The sequence below is a fragment of the Tamandua tetradactyla genome, chromosome 1, assembly GCF_023851605.1.
Source record: "Tamandua tetradactyla isolate mTamTet1 chromosome 1, mTamTet1.pri, whole genome shotgun sequence".
Lineage (NCBI taxonomy): Eukaryota > Metazoa > Chordata > Mammalia > Pilosa > Myrmecophagidae > Tamandua > Tamandua tetradactyla.
Window position 1 is genome coordinate 41270751 of NC_135327.1, and position 23961 is coordinate 41294711.

At 43.1% G+C, this 23961-nt stretch overlaps 1 protein-coding gene and 1 long non-coding RNA gene across 7 annotated transcripts in view; one reads left to right on the forward strand and one right to left on the reverse strand.

Annotated features, from left to right (window-relative positions):
• LOC143684160 (uncharacterized) overlaps positions 1-18841 on the forward strand; it is a 34052-nt gene extending 15211 nt beyond the window's left edge. The window contains exons 2-4 of the long non-coding RNA XR_013175882.1: positions 7369-7512; positions 7959-8075; positions 18659-18841. This is a non-coding gene — a long non-coding RNA (uncharacterized LOC143684160). The remainder of the gene's footprint in view (positions 1-7368; positions 7513-7958; positions 8076-18658) is intronic.
• The window catches only part of SLC24A3 (solute carrier family 24 member 3), a 540914-nt gene that overhangs the window by 501910 nt on the left and 15043 nt on the right, over positions 1-23961 (reverse strand). The gene's annotated exons all lie outside the window — the stretch shown is intronic.

Genomic DNA, 23961 nt, shown 5'->3' on the forward strand with positions numbered 1-23961 from the left:
ACACTGTAACTTTCCATATATCCAATGATTTGCATGATAGCACACTAAATATTAGTTTTACTATTTTTTTTCGCTTTCCTAAACATTTATAAACAATAGTAAGAGAGCTTTTAATGATTTGACAACAGTTTTAAAGTTCACAGAATGCTCGTAATTTTTCCCACTGACTATTAAGATTGTTTTGCATGGTTTCAGCTTGTACAGTCATTTTTACTGCCCTGCATTAATTACCCCGTGGTAAGAAAAAGGGATGTCAGGAACTCAAATTTCTCTCTGAGTGTAGAGGTCCATGAGAAAGACAAACTCTGCTTAGAGATTGGTGCTGATTCCTGGCTTGGATAAATAGGTAAGACCCCAATCGTGGAATCAGTCTCCTCCAAGCCTTCTTTTTTCTCCTTCTGGGAATGTGTAGTGCTCCAGACAAAAATGGACTGGCAAAGAAGAAACAAAAAACATCCAGCAAAGGCACACCACTTTACCACTTATGAAGGACTAGTCTGGGGAAATTGGGTTTCCCACTAGTCATCTCAGCCACCCAAGGTACATGAGACACGTAACATCCCTATTTTACAAAGGAGAAAACTCAAACTGAGAGAAAATGAAGCCCTTCCCCCAAACCACACAATAAAGAATTTGAGGACTTAGCACAGTGCTGTCCCACAGAAATATAATGTGAGCTACAAAAGCCACATGCATCACTTCAAATTTTCTAATCAAAGTTTTTTTTAAGTGAACTTAATTTTAATAATATATCTTATACATCCAAGATATTGCAATATGGAATTAATATAAAAATTACTAATGAGATTTCCATGCCTTTGTACTAAGTCTTCTAAATTTCCATGGGTGTGTTACGCTTACTTCACATCTCAATTCCACACTTCAAGCCCTCAATGGCCACGTGGAGCCAGAGGCCACCACACTGGACAGAACTGGGGGCCATCCTCTGCATCTAGGAATGAAAATTTCAGTGGCTATGAGCCTGATTTGTTTCTCAGCAAAATCATTTCCTCGACAATTGCACCCTCTTCTCCTAAAGAGGGTTCTGGGAAAGTCATAGGTGACTACAAAGAGCTGAAGACATTGTGGAAATTGGCCTTGAATTTTTCTTTTTCTTCTTTTTTTAAATTCAGAAAACTGTTAAGCAAAACACCTGAAGAAGAACTTTGGTGAGAAGGAGTAAGAGGCTGGGCATTAAGACGAGGAAGGAAGGGTTTCTACACAGATCAGGGAAGGGTTCCAAGAGAAACACAACTGAGCAGTGACCAGCCTGCCTTCCTAAGTGGCATATTTTTTTTCTATTTATATATGACTAGTGTAGAGAATGGAATTGATTTTTAAATATAAATCTGCTACCAACAATTCAGAATAATTTTCTCATCAATTCTACTAATATGCTTGTCCATTCTGTTTTTTAATGTAGAAAATCAAATTATTTGTAAATAATGTTATTTCTTGCTTTCTTCTTTCCTTCTTTTTTACTTATTACATTGGCTATAACCTCAGGTAAAATACTGATTACAAGGGATGATAACAAGCATTCTGGATCACTTCTGATTTTAAACAAAATGTTTTTAATGTTTCATAAGTAATTAGTATATTTATTATTTTAGGGTTTTTTAAAGATAATCTTTATCTCCCTAGTATTCCTAGAGCTTGAACTTTTTTAATGTTTTTCCTGAATCTCACTTTTCTTTTTTCTTTTTTGGTCTGTTCATTTTTTTTCATGAGATATTATACATGAATTTAAATAAATGTATTTTAAACTACTGATTAAAATTTTTACTATTCTACATGTCTTCAAGTTTTTAGCTTCTTCTTTGGTCATGTTAAATTGTACCCTTCTAGAAAAATGTCAGTTTCATCTTAATTTCCTAATATATTGGCAAAGAGTCACTTTTGTCCTAGATCCTCCTTCTCAGGCCTGTTAACTCCTACCTTCTCTGTATAACTCCACCATAATCGTCCTCCCACCCTTTAGGGGTTTTCGGGCTACGCTCATTCTAACTTTCTCACGTTGGGAGGGGTTATCAATAATATGGGATGGGGGATGGAACTAGTTGATATTCCGGAGAAGGCGGCCCCTCTGCATTTCAGGGCTTATCTGGTCCAGAGACCCACTTGGAGGTTGTAGGTTTTGGAGAGTTACCCTAGTGCATGGAACCTTTGTAGAATCTTATAATAATGCCCTAGGTGTTCTTTAGGATTGGAAGGAATGGGGTTTGGGAAGTTATGATAGGTAGCAATGTCTAATTGAAACTTGCCTAGAGTGAAGTCCAGAGTAGCCTGTCGACACTATTTAAACTCTCTCAACCACTGATACTTTGTTACACTTCTTTTCCCCTTTTTTGTCAGGATGGCATTGTTGATCCCACAGTGTCAGGGTCAGGCTCATCCTTGGGAGTCCTCTCCCACATCACCAGGAAAACTTTCATCCCTGGATGTTATGTCCCACGTAGGGGAGAGGGCAATGGTTTCATTTGCAGAGTAGGGCTTAGAGAGAGAGGCCACATCTGAGCTACAAAAGTGTCCTCCAGAGGTGACTTTTGGGCTTAGCTTCTCTACTACATACATACATAAGCTTCACAAGAGCAAGCCTCAAGATCAAGGCTTGGCCTACTGATCTGGGCATCTTTAAGGTTTCACATAGCACGAGGGGTTTCCCGGTAGTAATGTTAATAGTTCCATATTTTCTCTCCCATCCCTCAAGGGACTTTGCCAAAACTTTTTGATTATCTGCTTAATATATTCTAGGATATATCCAGGCATTATACTAAGCTATACAGGATTAAAAGGCCCTCATTCTTATTCCGGGCTCCACATGTTCTGATTGTTTAAATGATCTATCCAGACAGGTTGAGTTAGATTATGTGCTACAGAAAATTTAGGTTCTGGACCAAATAAAACTTTCTTCCTTTGGTCTCAAAGAGTAGATGAGGTTCTGAAATATAGACAATGTCATGCTTACCTTTGTGTTTGAATATCTTAATCCAGACCTGATCGGCTTCATTCTTACCTCTAAATACCAGGTTATACATATATAAAACAGCCTCTCAAAATCCAGAAATAACAACTACCACTCTGGACTAAATGTGAACTTACAATTCAGGCCCCTGTTTTCTTATAAGTACTTTCTAAACGAGACCATACAATTTTGCTATTTTGCTTCTGGCTTATTTTGCCTCACCGAATGTCCCACCGGTTTATTAACAATGTTGCATGCTTCACAACTTCTTTCCTTTTCGTAGCAGCACGATAATCACATGTATACACCATCATTCACTAATCTACTTTTCAGTCAGTGTCTCCTTCAGCCACCTACATTCATTGGGCATCATGTATAATGTACATGTCAACAGTCCAATGTCCAAAATCAACAGTCCATCAATACTCTCAATTTTAGATAATTTCATTGTTCCCAAGAGAAAGAAAACCAATTAACATACCCTCACCAAATAGAAAATCTAAACCCCCCCTTAACACTTGTCCCTTCCCCCATTTTTATCCCTGTGTTTCTGTGGTACTATTCATGTTTTCCTGTTAAACATAGTCTAAACAACAGCAGTTTTACCCCTATTCCCCAACTTATACACTCTTTGTACAAGATTCATAACTTTGTAGAAGCTCATGCAAGAACTTATATTTGTAGTGTTACTCAGTGGGACACATGTGTCTATACAACCCATTTCAATCATGTTCACCTTCAATACGTGTTTACTATTAAATATCGACTCTTTATCTCAAATAATAATTTGTCCTTCAATCTACTTTATTGATGTTAATATGACTATGCCCTGTATCTTCTGATTAGTATTTTGCCTATTACATCTTTTCCATCCTTTTAATTTCAACCATCTGTGCCTTCAGATGCATCTCTCATAAACATACATATGCAATTTGACTTTTTAAAGATCCAATCTGATAATCTCTAATTAATTTAGTCCATTCGCATTTTTTTATTATATTCATGTACTGGAATTTACTTCTACCACTCATTTTGTGATTTTTATTTATCCTGCATTTTCTGTTCTTCTATTTATTCTTTTCTCTCTTCTTTGGGTTGATTGAGTTTTGTATACCAATTTTCTCCTTTATTGGGTTGGAAATTATATACTCAAATTTTTGTCATTTCCCATAAATTTTAACATGCACATTTAACTTAATAAAATACAGTTAAATCAACAGATCTACTTCCTTCTCTAAAAACACAAGGAATTAGGATATTTTCATTCTGATTAACTGCCCAAACCAATAATACTAAAACTTTGCTTTACACAGTCTAAAGCATTCAAACTTGTATATATGTTTTATAGTACTATTAGTATGTCTTTAGGGTTTAATCCCACTGAGAACTCCAGAGGAAAGTTGTGATGCTGCTTCTGGGAGTCCCAGGGTAATCATCAGGGTATGACTCTCTGTTGTGTTAATTTCTTGGATGGAATTTCTTGGGACATGAAAGTGGTGTAAAGAAAACCTTAAAACCACCTTGGGACAGGTCTAAGGGATTCTTTGGGGAAGATTTCCACCCACCTCCAACCAGAACCCAGATCAAAGCAAACAAGTTTTTCTAGCATTTTCTTTTGGAGGGAGTCACTCTACGACCTGCACCCCCTTTCACTGGTCAGTGGCCCCTGCTCCGTGTCAGGGTCTCAGGTCCAGTTCCAGCATCCCCCATCCCTTCGTCATTGCCTCCTGTCTTGGTGCGGCCACTCAGAAGTGCATCTCATGCTCTGAGATGGGCGAATGTCACGGGGAAGATAAAACAGTCAGCACCAGTGTGCCCCTCAGGTGCTCACCTTCCACTTTGTTTACAGCCCCTTGTAAATTCAGCTCAGCTATGATATTATCCAGAATTTCCTATGCTTTGGATCAGGAGGATTTCCCAGGTTATCCTGTCTTCTGGATATAATGTAACGGTCCCAAGGAACTTCTCCAAAGGCTCATCTGCTCATATCATTTCCTGCTTAAAACCCTACAAAGACTCCCCCTGGCTTTGAGGATTCCGAGAGCAATTCAGCATGAGCCTGCCCTGCCTCCCCCCAACCCCAGTGAAGCCCATGCTGCTCCACCCTCTCGCCGGCTTCCCTTCACACTCAGGCTTCTCACCCTGGATCTCTAACATGCCTCCTCCCACCTCACAGCTTCAGCAAATGCTGGGCTTCTCCCCTGGTAAACTCTTCCCCCTGGACCACACCTCGGGGTATTTAATGCCTATTCATTCCTCAGGGATCACCTCCTCAGGGTAGTTTCGGCTAGTCCACAGACTAATTCAGGGTTCTTCGTTATGTACTCCTGTAGCACTTATCACAGCTTATGATTATATACTTAATCGTGTGTATCTAACTGATGTCTCTCTCCCCAGTTGCCCCGCACCACTGGAACTCTTGCAGCCCATGCCTGGCTCAGGGTACCACCCAAGGGGCATTACATTAAATGCAGAAGTGTTGCAACAGCGCAGCGGAGAAAGAGTAGGTAGGGCCTGGGTCCTAGCATGACCATGGCGTGAAAAGGAAAAGTCAGCCAGGAGAGATATCGACAAGAAAGGCTCGACAGCGTTTGGTAAGCAGGTGGGAGAATCAGTGCAAAAAGGGAGAAGAAATCTGATTATTTATATTTTAGACATCCTGAACATGAAGTGTAAGAATGCACTGATGCCCTGAATGAGGACACAGTCCCCATGGGGAACGGACAAGGAGAAAGGACGGTAGTGCCTGGGCTGCCTCCTAGGAGGAAAGGAAAAGGGGACCAAAGAGGGCCAGTGGAAGACACAGAGAATATTCCTAGAGATGAAAACTAGGGGCTGCCAAGAGTGAGGGAAGAAAGGATGAGCTTTAAGAAGGAGAGGTGGTCAGCAGTGTCAAAGGCTGCACAAAAGGCCAAGAAGAAACATTTTCGCAATAAACTAGAAGAGGCTCTGAAGTTAAATCCTCCAATGAATTTCCCAACCCTTTCACTTTCCGTAACAACCATACAACTTTTCAGGACAAACTTCAAAAATACGGACAAGATAGAAGCATCTAGGATTTGAGGTCCTTCCGAACTGTGAAAAAAGTGTGGTCTTCAATTATATTACACTAAAAGTTTTAGGGATTAAAAAAACTGCATGAAGAAATTCCCAATTACGTTTAGGCAACTGTCCTGGAATTATCTAGATGTTTCCACATGTGTCCTTTTCTCCCACTCTCCACCCCACAATAGCTGTGCCTTGAAACCTTCTATGCTGTTTGAGCTATTTTATTTCTGGCTCATAGATACACTATTCCAGTGTCATTCTTATATGCAATCTTATAAATCATATATATAAATCCTATAAATCATACTTTCTACTCATCAAAATAGGTCTTGAGAAATTGGACAGGGTAAATTCAGTAATTCTCTTCCAAAATAACTCAAGTAGTTAACCTTGCTTTAATATCATAAAAATAGACATAGAACACCTCCCCCCCCAAAAAAAATTATTGTTGCTACGTATAAGGAAGGAGAGAGAACGGCACTTTCTGAGCGAGCATGATGCTTAAAACCCTGGACTTCACTAAATGAGTCCAGGGAAAATGGGCTTTAATAGAAAACTGTGTATCATCCACAGCACACTTCTCCAGGTTATTTGATTCCAACCTCTCCTTGCCCTTAGCTATTTTACAAATCTGTAAATTGATGACAATACAAAACAATTATCATCCATACAGGCGAATTCTGTCCAGTAAAGATTCAACTGACTTCTCTCCTCTCCCACGTGTGGTGGGTGGAGGACAGCTTTGCTTCCGTTTGCACATTCATTTCACTATTCACGATCTATAAATGTATCTGTTACTTGGCTATTCTTTTGAAATGTTTAGAAAGTCTTACCAGTTTCCTCATCAATAATGAGTTAAATAAAATTCTTTAACGTATTCACTTCATATCTGTATGAGAGTCAGGATTTGGCCGTTTTCTTAAATGATTCTTTAACAAGGGGTGGGGAGGGAATTCTTGCCCCATGAGTTGAGAGAAGCAATGGGCAACTGATGAATAGGCAGAGAACCCGGCCAGGGTGAGATCCCAGCAGAAAAGGGTGAAGAACTGTTTCTTCCCCCAATCTAGACCACTAATCCTCCAAACCCTAATCTATATGGGGCATCTCAAATCGCACCACACCTCATCCAGACCTGTGCAACTCAATGCATGAGCAAATGAATAAATGAATGACCGAAGCTGACACACCTACAAAAGCCAGGGTTTTTATTTACTCCCGTGGGAGCAGTGCAGACTGGCTCCAGATTAAGCCATCACCGCTCCCATTTAGCTGCAAATTAATCTTCCCCCTCCATCTGGGTCTCCAGAGTGTCCATTCATAATCCCACTGCTCACTCTCTCCTCCGTCTTTTCCAGGAAATCCTTGGAGTCATTATTCTCAAACCCTAAAACTCCTCGTTGAAATGGGAGTCTGTGGTGGGGATCTGATAGCTTGGAGGCGCAGAGAGATATGCTTCAGCCAATTACTCTTTCCAAAGCCTCAGCCCAGTGACCTTGAAGGTATCAATGGGTCGATCAGAGGGAGCCATTCAGACCTGGCTGACTCGGGGGGGGGGGGGGGGATCAAGTTCACTTATTATTCAGCACCTCCAGAGCCCATGACATTCATTTCTCAGCACCCTTTTGCCAGGGAGACAAAAGGCAGCCACTTTGCGGTAAAATGACCCCCCTTGCCAGGCTGCCGAGTCACTATCATCACAGCCGCCCTCAATGACAGCTAAGTGTGCCCAAAGCTCCAGAATCCGGATCTCCAGCCTACAAGGAGCATTTTGGCCAAGGGAGAGAGCTGACAACTCCACCATCTACCCACAAGCACTACTGACACAGACGGACCAAGAGCTCATTAGAACTCATTATCATTCTCTTCTATTCATTAGTGCAGTCCCTGGAAAACCACCCAGGGCGCCTTCAGTACATCTACTCACACGTACTTTTCCACTTTTCAGAATCTGGCCCTCCAGAGCGAGACTGGGTGAGGTTTTCCCATCAACAGCCCCACCTCAAGAATGAGGAAATGGAGAAAAGAGGTGGCCTGAAGGGGGCCAGACTACACTGAGAAAATGGTCCGTGTCTGAAAGAGGATGGCTGGGAGGCGGCGGGGTGCTCGGAGGCGGTGGGGGGCTGGGAGGTACTGGGGGACTCGAGGTGGTGGTGGGCCCAGCAGTGGTTCTGATGCTGCTTGTGGGCCCATCTGGCATCTGTACAGATCCTGGTGCCAAAGAGCAGGTGAACCAAGCTGGAAGACACGGCTGGGTAGACACACCAACAAAAAAGATCTTAAATAGGAAAGCTTCCCCAAATATCTGGTGCTCCCCCCGCCAAGCCCTGTCTTGCCTCCCAGCCACATCTCCCACACTCAGCTTTGCCCACTTACAGGCTCTTCTTGGATCCAGTTGTTTTGTTTTCCCCAAATCTATGGCGAGGTCCCAGCATGGCCACGCAGACCTGTCTAACTGGTATGACCAGGGAGAAAAAAGGCAGCCACTTTGCGGTAAAATGACCCCCCATTGGTGGCCCAGGGCACCTAGCACATGGGCACAGGGCTGGAAGAGAAGGTGGCCTCTTGCCATCCGGACCCACAGGTTGGGTGGTACTCCTAGGGGTGCCCACCCAGGTCCCCAGCCACTGTGTGCACTGGCCGCTAACATCTCCAAGCTGCCCCCTTCTCTGGAGAAAGACTCGCCTTCACCAACGGGACCCACCATGTTATTAAGTCACACCCCTGCCCCACGCCAGGGGCCCCAATGGCCTGTGAGTGGCTGCCTCGGAGGTACCTGGGCCCCAAGATGGGATCAATGCTGTGAGGCAGCACATTCTAGAATTCCCCGTGGACCCCAGAAGAGCCCACATCCACACACAGTGCTTATCCTCAGCCCCGTCCTGCTTAGGATACTCCCTCGAGTCTGCTGACCGAGGGCGGAGGTCAGTCCGGAAGGGTTATGCCTCCTAATCCATTTACCCCTTTGCAAGGGAGGTGGTGAGCTGCTGTGGGCAGCACTTGTGCCACCCTGGTTCCCCGAGCCTGCCTGCGCCACATCCTTTGGCCCGCCCCTGACAGCGTGCTACTGTTTCTAGAGCGCCCAGCAACCCAGAACTGGGAGACTGCTGGGGGGCGGAGTCAACTTTTAAACTGCCAGCCTGGGCTGCAAATGTCAGCCCTCATGGTGCGTGACTCCGGAACTCAGGGGGCTCTAGCTGGGGGGAAGGTGGTACTGGGGGTCTGTGTGCTATTTCAAAAGAGTAAAAATTCAGACTCACTCCAGCTGAGCCTACGATGGCTAACGGAGATGTCTGTGCCCGTTTTCAGCTGAAACCACATAAACTCAGGTGGCAATGTCAGTTACTGCATGATGACGGAAAGCCCCGGCTGGCACATATGGTTCTTGGATGATTCTGGGGGGAAAGTGAACAGATCAATGCTTTAACGCCATGGCTTTTTTGGTCAACAGAATCTTCCAAGACATTCAACAGAAGGAAAAAAATAATAGAAGGAGGCATTGGAGACCATTATTTCCACAGGATTGTGAAAGTAGTTATGCTTACTGGAGCCTTGGGGTGGGGGTGAGGGTGACCAAAGAGAAAACATAGAAAGAAACCAACAGAGGAAATTCCAGGTGGAACCAAATCAGGCTTCCCCTGCACTAGGGGCTATGGCACCCCCATAATCCAAGGGGTGTGCTGAGAACTTTAAGAGACAGGCTGTCCCAGCCCTAGGCTTTGCAGTCATTGAGGACACACAGAGTCCCCCCAAGCCAACTGGAGGAGACCTGGCTCGGTCACACGCTTTGCTTTGCATGGTCAAACTCCAGCCAGGTATGACGTCTTCCCTGGATGCAAGTTTAAGTTCCATGTCACCAACCAGGGCCGAGGCTGCCTGCAGGGCCCCTGGTCTGTCTGGTCTGCTCCCCTTCACACCTTCACCGCCTCCTGGAAGCACAGCTACCCTCGAGAGAGATCCACAGGGGTCCCCCAGGGCTGCAGCAGGAACCTGGGGCTGGGCTAGGCTGAGAGCAGGCTCTGCAGAAGTCGCTGCATTCCTTCCAGAGCATTTCCCCCAGGAAGCAGAGGCCGCACCACAGAGGAGTTGGACATCCAAGTCTTTGCATTCTAGTAGGGCCGTGGGACCCCGGGTCATGTCCCTGCACCCCTGAATGGCAAGCTGGGAGACAGGTATTGTAAGGACAGGAAGAGCCTGGCCTGTCCCCGCCCAGCCCAGGGGCACATCGGCTGCTGGCTGTGGCTTCTCTGCTGCACCCCCTCCCACACCAATTGCATGAAGGAGAGAAGAGGCTGTCAGCTGCCCCAGGTACACTTGCCCTCTAGGGTGCTGACAAAGGTCCCAGAGAAGCTCCTCATTCATGGAGCCTGGCCGCCTCCAGCCACAGCTACCCCACTGTAGGGGGACACCTCCACGGATGCACAGGGAGAACGCAGGAAGTGGGATTCCCAGGCACAGCAGGCGAGCAGGTGGCCAAAAACGTATGGTGCGATTCAGAAAGCCCACGCCCTGTTATTTTTATCTGAAGGTGTCGGGGGCTGCCCCTCCCTCCCATTTGACGCCTGCATGGTAAATGCACACATGAGAGGGGCTGCCCGCCGGGGCCCAACCTCAGGTGGTGCCAAAATAGACCAGACGTGGCAGTTTTGGAAAGCCTTGTTCTCTCACTCTCTTTTTTTTTTTTAAATAAGCATTTCTCTGACGAGCTCTAGTTATTGTGCTCACACTTTCACCCATATAATTAACACTTTTCTTTGTGCTATGATTCCCTGCTCTGCATTAATACTTCCAGAACTGGTGCTCCCACATGGAGGGGCATGCATGCGCACATGGTCGTGTATGGTGGGTTGTACATGTGTGTGCATGTATGTCGTGGTGTGTGGGTGTGCGAGTGTAGTGCGCATATGCACATGTGCGTGTCTGTACATGTGTACATGTGTGTGTATGTATGTGTGAGTATGCATGTGTGTGCATGCATATGTGTGCAGTATGTGGTATGCATGTGCGTGGCAGGTGTGTGTGTGTGCAAGTGTGGGTTTGTGTGTATGCATATGCATGTGTGGGTCTGTGGGGGTGTTTGTGTGATAGGTGGGTGCCTTCATTTCTCTGGGCTGCTGTAACAAAGTACTCCAAACCAGGTGGCTTAAAACAAAAGACATTTATTGTCTCACAGTTCTGGAAGACAAAGGTCTGAAATCAAGCTTCAGCAGTGCATGCTTCCAACACCTGTAGGGGAGAAGCCTGCCTTGCATCTGGCAGGTACTGGTGATCCTTGGCATTCACTGGAATGTCTTGGCATTCCTTGGTACTCCCTGGCATTCCTAGGCTTGAGGCAGCATCAATTCCAATTTTTGCCTCCGAGTCTTCTCTCTGTATCTGTGTGTCCAAATTCCCCCATTCTTATAAGGACAGCAGTCATTTTGGGCTAGGATTCACCCTAATTAAATTTGGCCTCATCTTAACTAATTATACCTTAAACTCTCCATGTGGGGGACATATAACAGTTGAGAATGTGAATAAAACTCCCTTTTGAGGGCAGTAAAAGGGAAACCTGTGATGCAGAACAGGAGGAAAAGAAGAAAGGGGAGGAAGAGGAGGAGGGAGAGGAGCATGAAAAGGAAGACGGAGAAGGATGAAAGGAAGAGGGAGACGGGGATTGACAATAGTACTGGCGATATCTGTTCCTGTCGTTGTTTCAGCCTGGAGAGGGCCTGTGCCTTTGGCTGCCTTCTCCCTTGCATTCCACGGGGCCCCGGCTCCCAAGGCAGCGACGGCATCTCCTCTAGACCCAGAGGGTTCAGAGTCTCTAGGTCAGGGTTCGCCAATAAGGGCTTTCCCTCCCACAAGCGTGACTAGGTAGCTAAACCCGATTATCTCCTCTGCTTTAAAAGCCCAAGTTATACTGTAAATAGGTACTTTCACTTAGGAAAACTGTTTACTAGAATCTACCAAAGCTGAACACAGGCACACACTCAGACCCAGAAATTCCACTCTGAGGTCTGCCCCTGACCGAAATGTGTACACATGCTCATGGAGAGACAGGTACAGGATATCTGCAATGACATGACTCATAATAGACAAAGACTGGCAAACTTCCCCATGTCCATCATTTCTCCCCAAAAAACACTCAACAACAATGACAATGACAATGAAGAATATACAAGTCTCAACAACATCAGCAAACGTCACTAGCATATTAAACAGTACATGCACAGAAGATTACATTTAAATAAAGTACTAAAGACAGGCAACACTCGTCTATGCTATTTGAAGGCAGGATAGTGGGTACCCTAGAGGAAAGGGGCCACAGGAAAATATCACTTAACCCCCTCAGTGGTACTGGTCATGCTATTTCCTTGATCTGGCTGCTGGCCAGCGAGTTTGCAGTATTCATCAAGCTATACATTTTTTTAAAATTTTAATGTATAACATACCATATATACAAAACAAAGAAAAAAGCAATAATTTTCAAAGCACTCTTCAACAAGCAGTTACAGAATAGATCCCAGAGTTTGTCAAGCACTACCCTACCATCATCTCAGATTTTTCCTTCTAGCTGTTCCAGAACACTGGAGGCTAGAAGGAATTTTTCTTATTATCACAATCAACGTTTTCTTCTTTCTTGTGAAAAATAACATATATACGAAAAAGCAGTAAATTTCAAAGCACACTGCAGGAATTAGTTGTAGAACAGATTTCAGTTTGATATGGGTTATAACTTCACAATTTTAGGTTTTTACATCTAGCTGATCTAAGATACTGGAAACTAAAAGACGTATCAATATAATGATGCAGCAATCATACTCATCTGTTAAGCCCTACCTTTCCTGTATAACTCCACCATCACCTTTGATCTTTCTCCCACTTTTTAAGGGTATTCGGGCTATGCCCATTCTAACTTGTTCATGTTGGAAGGGGCTGTCGATAACATGGGATGGGGGATGGAATTAGCCTCTGGAGAGGCTGGCCCCTCTGCATTTCAGGACTTATCTGGTCCAGGGACCCATCTGGAGGTTGGGGGTTTCCGGAAAATGATCCTAGTGTGTGGAACCTTTGTAGAATCTTATATATTTCCCTGGCTGTTCTTTAGAATTGGCTGGAATGGTTTTGGCTGGGTTTTCGCAAGTTATGGTAGGTAGCAAAATCTAACTGAAGCTTGCGTAAGAGCAACCTCCAGAGCTATATACTTTTGACAGATGCATTTTCTATGCATGTATGTGTGTGTGTGTGTGTACTTCAAAAAAAAGTTTTAAAAAGTCCCAAAATGAATCATATTCTCTGTACTGAAACCACCCTTGTCACTTCTCATCTGGGTTGTAAATAGAAAAGGCAGTGGGAAAATGTTAAAGCGGCTCAAACTCTTGAAGTAAAATCATCTAATACAAGACTCAGGCCCAGGCAGAAGCAAGGTGGAGACTCAGCTGGGAGAGCTCCTGGGGAGGCAAATTTGGTGGGAAGAAGGCAAAGCAAAGAACCCCTGGTGGGAACTGCCTGTTGCCCCTCACTCCACTCTGCCCAGTTCTCCTCTCCATCCAGCTGCATTCAGCCACACATCAAGAGGATGCTTTCACCCTGCATTCAAATGACACTGTGTGCATACTGATGGGGCAGAGCCAGACACCGAGGGACTGCACAGGGGACATGTGAGGAACCAACTTTGCCCCCCAAATTCCAGCTTGGCCAGTTTTCAGCTGGAGAGATCTGAGCCAAGGAGCTCGTGAGTGACCTGAACAAATGCTGAGCCAGAGAGAACACAGATTTTCTCCACTTTATAGGGACCCACATCAGCCCTTCTCCTAGGTACTTCTCCTGGAAATCCCTCTGCAGGATTACTGACAGACAGCAATGCGGCTGAAATGCAGGCCACTCAGTCTGAGGAGGTGCAGAGTGGGTGGTTAACCAAATCTAGACCCCAAATCAGACCCCGGACCACTTCCCACATCACTCACCACCGACCTGTGTCCACCCAGCAGCAGCAACAGGCACTACACTTCCTCAACACTCACCATCTCCTTCTACTGCAGTTCGAACTTTGCTCTGGGAGATATTTTAGTTTCCCAGGCCGCTCTAGCAAATGCCTTGCAAAGGGATGGCTTCAACAATGGGAATGGAATGGCTCACAGTTTTGAGGCCAGGAAAACATCCAAACCAAGGCATCCTTGCGGTGCTGCTTTCTCCCCCCATGACTTGGCGTTCTGGGGCTAACTGCTGGTGAGCCTCGACCCGGGGCTCCTCTGTCATGTGGCAATGCACATGGCAGCCTCTATAGCCTCTCAGTTCTCTTCCTTGTACCGGTGAATTTTAGCTTCTTATGTCCTGTGGCTTTCTTCCTGTCTGAATTTCATTGTGCTTATAAAGGACTCCAGTCATAGGATTAAGACCCATCCTGATGGAGGTGGGTCACAATTTAACTGAAGTCACCTCATCAATAGTTCCTACTTCCAATGGGCCACACCCACAGGACTGGACTAAGTTTAAGCACATGTTTTTCTGGGGTACAGACAGCTCCAAACCACTGCAGGAGGGGAAAGGAAAAGCAATGAACCCACGCAGCTCCTAAAACTTGGGAATGCCTCTAAACTCAAACTTTAAAGAATCCGAACAGAAGCGGAGCACGTCGTGATGACTGTCCTATCTGTTGCTGAAGATTGAGCTGATCCAAGGTTCATGGTGTTGCCATAATTTCTAATGATCACCGTTTCAGGGTAACTGCTAGATACCATAAGGAATATTACTTTTTGAAGTTCATCACAGGTTTTGGAAGTGTCTGGGGCCTGGGCAATTCCTTGGGGGATAACAGCCTAGGTTTCAAAAAGGAGAAACTCTTATCAGCTCACACTATTAAAAAAATAAATAAAAGCAAGGTTTAGAACCTGCAGACACTGAACTATCAGACAGGCTACCATCCCCAAGGCATACTCCCTCCCTCCCTTCCCACAGGTGCATTCTCGTCTGCTTGCGGGTCTTCTGTCACATCTGTTGCCCTTTCTATATGTCCTTGATGCTCATTTTAAGTTTGTTTTTCTTATCTAAGACATTCTGGAGGACAGAAGCATACCCTGAAGTACAGGCTGGATGACCCCCTCTTGGGAGGGTGTGACAGACTGAATTACCTACTTCTACAAAGGCCTGTTCATAATCTTAATCTGCACTCCTGTGGGTGTGAACCCCTTCTAAATAAAACCTCCTCCACATGTTATTTTTAGTGAAGGTGGGGCCCAACAGAATAAGGGAGTGTCTTCATCCATAGTACCTGCGGCCTCATAAAGAGAAGAACCCAGAAGAGCAGACACAAGGAGAGTGAGCAAGCTTACCAGGTAAAGGGGGGCAGAAACACAAGCCAAGGAACCCCAAGCACGGCAGCAGACCAGAACACCAGTCCTCAGGGAGAAAGCATGGACTTGCCAATGCCTGATCTTGCACTTCTAGCCTCAGAACCATGAACCAACAAATTCCTGCTGTTATGCCGACCCACCACATTGTATTTGTATTAGCAGCCCTTGCAGGCTAAGACAGAGGAACAGAGACCCATGCATGCCCAACCACAAAGCTGCTCACTTCCCCAGGAACTATTTCGTGGTTTTAACCCATATTATTCACCACTCAACAACAAATTACCCTCAAAAACACAAGACCTTCCCATGTCACAGTAATAAGTGGTTTCCCGAGCCCCAACATAGGGAAAACTAGGTGTCACTTTAGCACTCAATTTACACCAGTGAGATGATGCTTCCAACACCCACGTTGATTCAGATCAGACCTGGAACAAAGCAGCAGACCCGGCAACTCGGCCAGCTTCTCCAAGGCACAGGGCCCCAAAATAACTCCGGCTCTATTCAAGGTGGAAGGTGACAAGAACCTGGGCCTGAGGACAGAGGGGATGAGAGGGAGGATGAGGGACAGCTGGGAGAGACCGGGTGAAGGAAGAAATCAGAGAGGCTGGCTTTTGGGGGGCGGGTATGATGAAAGAATTAGAGTCTGCGATACTCAGACACTAAACCTGGGAGTCCAAACAGAAAGGGGCCCTCATTTAGGAGATAAGTCCATGAGTTTGGAAAACATCCACACTTGGAAATAAGGGCACAACACGTAAGTGAAAATAAATGTTTCTCTTACACCTTTCAGGATCCAGAGCCACTGCTAGTCCATATAATAGCACCTCTGTACAAATTTGAGAGAACAAATTAGAGTACCACCCTCTGGGACGATACACAGATGAATGGATAGCACTTTCACGCAATTTTGTAAAAGGCAGCTCTCAGTCTGAGTTCTGCAGCTCAGTCCAAGTCTCAGCTCCACTGAAGCCAAAGCTGGCTGTCCTTACGTAGGGCAGAGCTTTGCAATTCTATCAAATGGCCCTGGCAGGGGCAATGGCACAGTTTAAAGCACTATAGAGGATATAAGAAATGTGTCAAGGACTCCTTGAATAGCAAGTAGTCAAAGAGGTAGGTGCATTATCTGTTTCACAGCATTTAGCTCAGAGTGAACACATTTATACAGAGAAAACAGCTTCAACACTGTCACTCCATATTCTAGGCACTGGCCAGCTAAAGCTAGATAAACAGAAGCAAATACTTCACCTGACCCTGTACTGGGGATGCTGATAATGAAGTGTGCGTGTGTGTGTGTATGTGGGCTTGCACAACAGTGTTACTGAAATATGCGTACTGTTTCACGGTGCTGTGGTTAACTCTTCCATAAATAACCAATCACAAGAATCACTGGACCCCCTCTGAGCTCAGGGCAGGCTCCCTAGGAGCAACTCCCTGAAGTTATGCTACAGGCACCACCCTCCAGGCATGTGGGCAGAATGCTGGGTGACTGGCAGCCATCACAGGGCTGGGAGTCAACATCCAGGACCCAAAAATCAGAATAAGTTAGATGTAACAGAAATGGTAGAGCTACCATGGAGAGCATTCACCCTTCACCGTGCTTTCAGGTTGTCCAACAACCTCAAGACACTGTTCTGCATCTGGAGCTCTCCCTGAAGGTGGAAAAGACCCCACTCCTGGGGGACTCCCTGGGGTGCCCAGCATGGGACTGGGGAGGGAGGGAGGGCACTGCAATGGGATAGGGCCCCGACTGCACAGCATCCTATTTTCTGTGGCACTGCCTGGTCAGGCTCCTGTTTGGTTCCCTAAATGCTATCATTCAGGGAAATCCAACCCCCTTTCTATCCTAAGAAAGTCTGCTCCCTCTCGGCATTGCTGGGCTCTGGATGAGGCATAGTTGCTTCACTGACACAGAAGGGTCTCTATCTTGGTATTTCAAATACAGCCCACAAGGTCTGTATGAAGGAGTCACTCGAGGAACAAACCACAAGCTTGAAGGTTTGTCCACGTGCGGAAGGCAAGATCACAGCAGCTGCTCACTGCCTTGGCTTACAGTAATGCAGGTGCTTAGATGCACCTGCAGTAAGAGGACCAGGTAGAACAGCATTTCCCAAGCCCCATTCCCGGAGGTTCTGATTCAGTAAGTTGGGGAGGGGTGCATGCCTTTGCATTTCTAACAAGCTCACTGGGGGTGCCAGCAATGCCAGAGGATGCTGATGCTGTGGGCCCAAAGACCAAACCCAGAAAAACACTGGCTTATGCTATGAGCAAAATTTATGACATGCGGAAGAAATTCATTGAGCTATACAATCTCAATGACTCTGGGAAACCAGCAGAAAATCATATTTACAAGAGTAATTCTCATGAAATAAAAATGAATAATGATTCAAGGCATGCTCAGAAACAAAACTGTATTGGTCTGGCTGTAAATGAGCTTTGGAAGGAAACACAGTTCCAACATCTAGGAGGCTAACAGTTTAGAATTAAGATGGAATGAAAGAAATTTAGTGCTACAAATTGAAAGATAATTTAAATGCTCACATTTTACAGATGAGAAGACTGAGAATACAAGAGAACACACAGAGGGTTAGTAGTAGAAGTGGAGCAAAAGCCCCTGTGTCCAGACTCACTGTCCAGTGCTCCTCCTGTTACATTACCACCCCCTTTGAGAGCCAAGTTTCCTTCCAGTGAATGTTTTCATGGCAGAAATTATAAAGATGCAGGCACGTCGTGAAGTCTTACTGTCTTTTGTAGTGGAACAATCTGAATTAGTGCTGTACAACGTCAAGATAAAAGATTTCATCCCTGGTGTCTCCTAAAATAAACCCTCATTCTGAGCTGACACTCAGAACAAGTGGTGGAAAAGAGCAGGCCCGGGCAAGCTCATCTCTCTGTCTCACCTTTCCCCTTCTCTCCTTCCCCTTACTACCTGACGGGCTGGAAAAACTCGGGAAGACAAACACCAGGATGAAGGAGCCATCAAGGGGCACTCCTGGGACCCCAGAAGCCTTCGGGATCACTCCTCCCAAGGCAGGACAAGTGGTACCCATTTATGGTTTTCTTGGCTCAAGAGCAAAAGAGGATGTCCTTGCCACCTTAGGCAAAAAAAAAAAAGAGCCGCCATCTAATCTGATCTCTCCTCAGAGAGCATGTCTTCATCACACCTTAGAGCCGCTGTCTGTAATGTGGTCAGCCGGGTGGGCGTGTACAACTGGGGGAGGCTGTAAAGACTCCGCCCCTCCCCCAGACTCCCCACTGCTCTTGCGAAATTGAGCCTACAGTTAATATTTTGCTTTTCTTCTTATTTCGTTACCAGAAGAGCAGTCAGTGCGTGGGGAAACTGAAGCAATCGTCAAGAAGAGAAGATAAGATGAATAAGATGTTTATTTAAGAAGTAAAGAGCATCATGTGATGTATTTTAAGGAGCTAGCTAGAGACCAATACACCCTTGACTTGTTTTCCAAGTTGTTTTGTTTTGCTTTGTTTTGTTTTTCAAGCTATCACTGTCCCATTAACACTCTGCTTTTGCCTCCACTTGTAGAGCTGGGTATTTCTGTGGGGAATTTTAGGGAGAAATGCAAGATGAGGTTGATCAGATTAGATGGGGGCTCTTGGTGCTGGGTGGAGAATGCATTCCAAATAGTTTTTTTTAATTTTATTATTATTACTTTTTATTTTTTTGGCGTGGGCAGGCTCCGGGAATCAAAACCGGGTCTCCTGCATGGCAGGCAAGAATTCTGCCACTGAGCTGAATAGCTTTAAACAAAAATTAAAAAGCCATTCAAGAAACTTTAAGACAGGTGACCCAGAGGACAGAGCTTTATAAGGAACATACGACAACCCCTGAACTTTACATGCATTTTCAGCAGCCTTACCAGTAAGGACAAACCTACTAGATTCCTACTATACACTGAGTAATAAAAGAGTTAAAGAGACTTAGAGACTCATGCACAAAGGCGTAGTAATAAAATATTTTATTACTATACCTCAATGTCCAAGAATACATAATTAATTGTGACATATATTCAATGGAATACTATAACCAGAGCCTGCAAAATTGGCAATTATAAAAAAAATAGTTACCTCTGTTTAAAATATGTTGTCATTAAGCAGTGAACCCTAAGTTAAACCATGGACTACAGTTTTATATATATATACATACATACATATATAACATATACATATATATATATATGTTGAGTCACATAAAGGAACATCACATTTGTAAGTTGAACACAGAACAAACAACATCATATTTATTTTGTGATAACCACCTTTCATTTCATGAGAGGGCCATTCAGTGTATAGGAATATTTACTACCTATGTAAGAAATATTTATGCATATGATCAGCCCCTAGAAAGGAACAATGGAACTTAATAGTTTGATTTTTGAGGGTGGCATAATTCTAACTCAATTTCCTCTGTTTTTTCATTTTGGTTATTACTTATCTAGTTAGCAGTATTCCACCAAAGACGTAAAATTAGGTTCTATTCTGTTAGAACAAATCATCTGAGCAAAAAAGTAATAACCCCACAAACATTTATTGAGCTTCCCCTCTCTACCAGGCAATGGGCACACAGTCATAAGTGCAAGAGACCCAGTCCCTGCTCTCGCGGAGCTGATGCTCCAACTGGAGGAGGGTTATGACAATAAAATGAGCAAGCACATATATAACACATCCAATGGTGACACAGGAAATGCTGTAAGTGTCCATGTGATGTAAAAACAGGGTCTGTCATTCCAAGACTTCCTGCTTTTCAGAAAGTAAGAACACGGCCAACATTTGATACACTGGGTATATTGGTTTCCTACGGCTGCTAGAACAAATTCCCACAAATACAGTGGCTTAAAACAGCCCAGATTTATCATCTTACAATTCTGGAGGCCAGAAGTCTGAAACGGGTCTCCCTGAGCTCCATTCAATGTGTCAGGAGGGCTGCATTCCTCCTGGAAGTCTTAGGGGAGATTCCACTTCCTTATCTTTTTCTACTTCAAGAAGCTGTCCACATTCATTGGCTCATGGCCCCCTCCTGTCTTCAAAGCCAGCTATCACATCACTCTGACCTCTGCTTCATCACATCTATTCTGACTCTCCTGCTTCTCTCTTTAATTGGCAAGGAACCTTGTGATTCTATCAGACCCACCCAGAAAATTTAAGATGCTGTCCCATTTTAAGGTCAGCTGACTGGAAATCTAATTCCATCTGCAACCTGAATTCCCCTTTGTCATATATGCATATACATAGTATCAGAAGGTATAATTTCAAAATTGCTGTTGTCTTTCGGTGAGACTTTGGGTAAGGCACTCTAACTAAAATGAGGACAATAATACCTAATTCACAGTTCTTGTAGATAATTACATGACATAAAATACATCAAAGTGTTTTGAACCTGGAAAACACAATCACGAGTTGATTATTATTAGATATTGTCAACTGGTCCAGAATCCCTCAAGATGTCACTTTCCATTAATTAAATTTCCGATTCATTTGTAACAAATTAAATATCTCAAGCTAAAATCTGAGCAGGCATTCTGGGATACTATGCTAATTAGCCTGAGGCATCTGTTCCATTCTTTCCCAGATTCCCACTGAAGGTAATATAAAAACACATAAGACGCCAAAGAGTGAGCCACAAGGCAAGGACACGGCAGGTAGACTGAGGGAAAGCACCACCAACCCCCAGCAGTGAACCCCTATCTCAGATACAAGAGGCTTTTGCCGCTGAAAGGAACTGCTTTCAAGGGTACTTTCACCCAGGAATACATCTTCTATGTCTATCCATCCAGAGATCACAATTCTTAGAAAAGCAACTCAATCAGGGAAAGGAGCAAATGGATGGTGGTGGCATGATGTCATCTGGAGGTTATCAGAAAAGACGACTGACAGAAAGAAGCACGGGAGGGATACAAACTAGGTGGTAAATTCTCATGCCCTTTCTCTTGGTGAAGGAACTGAGAAGGACTATATTAATCAAAACTAATAATGAACAGGGTGGTGCGACAGTGGCTCAGTAGTGAATTCTTGCCTGCCATGCTGGAGACCTGGGTTCGATTCCTGGTGCCTGACCATGTCAAAAAAAAAAAGAGAATAGAAAAAAAATTAATAATGAATAAAGCCCCATCTACATGTTCAAACTACCAGGGAGCAGGAACAGGAGATTCCCTCTCAGGCAAGCTGAGTCATCCTAGAAAAACCAACGTGAGCACTGGGAATTTGGCCATGGAGCACACATACCAATCAGGCCTTCACTTGGCAATCTGAAGCAGCACAGTGAAACGGATTGTGAAAGGCCCCAGAATAAGCAGGAGGATGTCTCACAGGCACACCTGTGGCCTGGGTCTTCTCTTTTAAAAAGAAATAACTCAAAAGAACTTTGAAATATTATCTGCAAAATAAAAAAAGAATACTGTACTTCTGAAAAGAATGTATTCTAGGAAATTGAAGTAAATGTTGTAAGCCTCTACTTTATGCTTTCAACAACATGCAAGGAAACATGGACTCTATGAAAGAGCAAAACTGGATAGAAAAGCTAAGATTACAAAGGGAGCTAAAGAATCTAGAGATGGATAAGATGTGAAAAGGTTAAAAAAAAATACAAATGCAAGAACAAAATATAAATGGGAATGACAGGCAGTAGAGAACCAACCCTATAGTGCTAAAAATCAAATCACTGAGAAGAAAAAACTGAGAGACTAACTTACAGAATGAGGAGGAAAAAACAAAAGAGAAAAAATGATGAAAGAGAAGATACAGACATGGAAGACAGACAAATGGATATTTATATTATAAACAGTTCATGGTTCAAGAAAAACAACCAAAACAAATGAAAAGCCACAAGGTCATATTCTAGAAGCAAAACGAAAAAAATATTAGAAGTTGATATTTTAAAATACAGACCAAAAAATCACCCTGACAACTTACAAATTTAGAAAAATCACTCCTGGATACTTAATGGCAGAAAAAAATTAAAACTACAATCACAAGACTATTTGAAAAGTGCCAATAATGACTACATGAAATTTTAAAACTTACTTTATAAAGTGAGTCTAAAGCTGTCCTCAAAGACAAATACATAAATAAAGCACTTAATGCAAGATACTAGAAAATAAAAAAATTTAGAGAAGAATGTAAAGAAACATAAAACTGAAATCAGTGTTTCAGAAAATGGGGGAAAAAGCAAAACTGATTAAAAATAATAAAACAAACAAAATACTGGCAGATTTCATCAAGGGAAAAAGAAAGAGAAACGCAAGTTAGTAATGAGGAAAGGTTACATAATCATAATTAGAGAATAAATTAAAATAAAATTCAAAGCATAATCTTTTTCATTTTTACAATCTTCATGAAATCGAAATTTCTCTAGGAAAACATGTTACCTACACAGAAAACTGTCAATTGAAGAACCTGAAAAGTTTGTCCAAACTTACCTTCAAGCAAGACTACAGGTCAAGCAGTATGAAAAGTGTTCTTTTAAATTTTTAAGTTACAGAAAATGTCCATATTCGTAAATGTTCCAGAGCACAGAGGAACATGAAAACCTTATCAATTCATTTTGTAAAAAGCTAGCATAGTCCTAATACCAAAATCTGTCAAAGAAACTGTATGTCAACTTCTCTCATGAGTATAAAAGCAAAAATTCCACAGAAAGTACCAAGAAATCAAATCCAACATCATACTAAGAGAAAAAATATATCACTACTATCTAGAGATTACTTCAGGAGCAGCTTAATATGGATGTCTATTTGTATTATGTTACAATAAATACTTCATTAAGTGCTTAATAAGGCACTTGTTCATGTCTGACATTGATGGCTGATGTACAAAAAAAAAAAAAACCTCTTAGAAAACTAGAAATAAAGGGAAACTTCCATAGTGAAAATGTAACTAATTTAACCAATAGCCAACAGCAAAAGACTAGCTACAACATGAATTTAAAAATTCCCAGGCTAATAGCAAATTACTAGAAAATATAATGATACTGGTTTGTATAATAAATTTGTTTTCATTATTACTTAGGTAAAAAGTAATTTCCTATTAAAAATTTATATTAAAGTTCATATTTATAATGTAATTATATAATTTATATTATATGTAAATAATATATAAATACAATTATACAATATATAAAGATAAATTATACAAACATAAGACAATGTCAATATATCATGCATATTTTAAATTATATGAATTATAAACTGTATGTTAAAACATAAAAGATATGTAAAAAATGGCATGATAGCAGTAATAATTAATAAATGCCAGAATAACTTTAACAACAGATGTAAGGAAGAGATACGGAAATAAACACAAATTGTGACAGACTTTTAAAAAAGCCTTGATCAATTGGAGAAGCATAATACGAATAAGAAAAATAAATGCTATATGATGCCACTTTCCCACAAAGTATTTATAGATTTGTCAAAACCCAGAGGAATCTGGGAAAAAAAATTAACAAAGAGTTTCTAAAGTTCACCTGGAAGTTTAAATAAATCATGAGAGCAAATGACTTTTTTTTCCCAAAAGGAATCTTGCCCTCCCAGACAATTAACATGCTAATAAACTAGACTATCAATTAATGGGTAAATAGACAAAATAGATATCACATGAACTACCTCT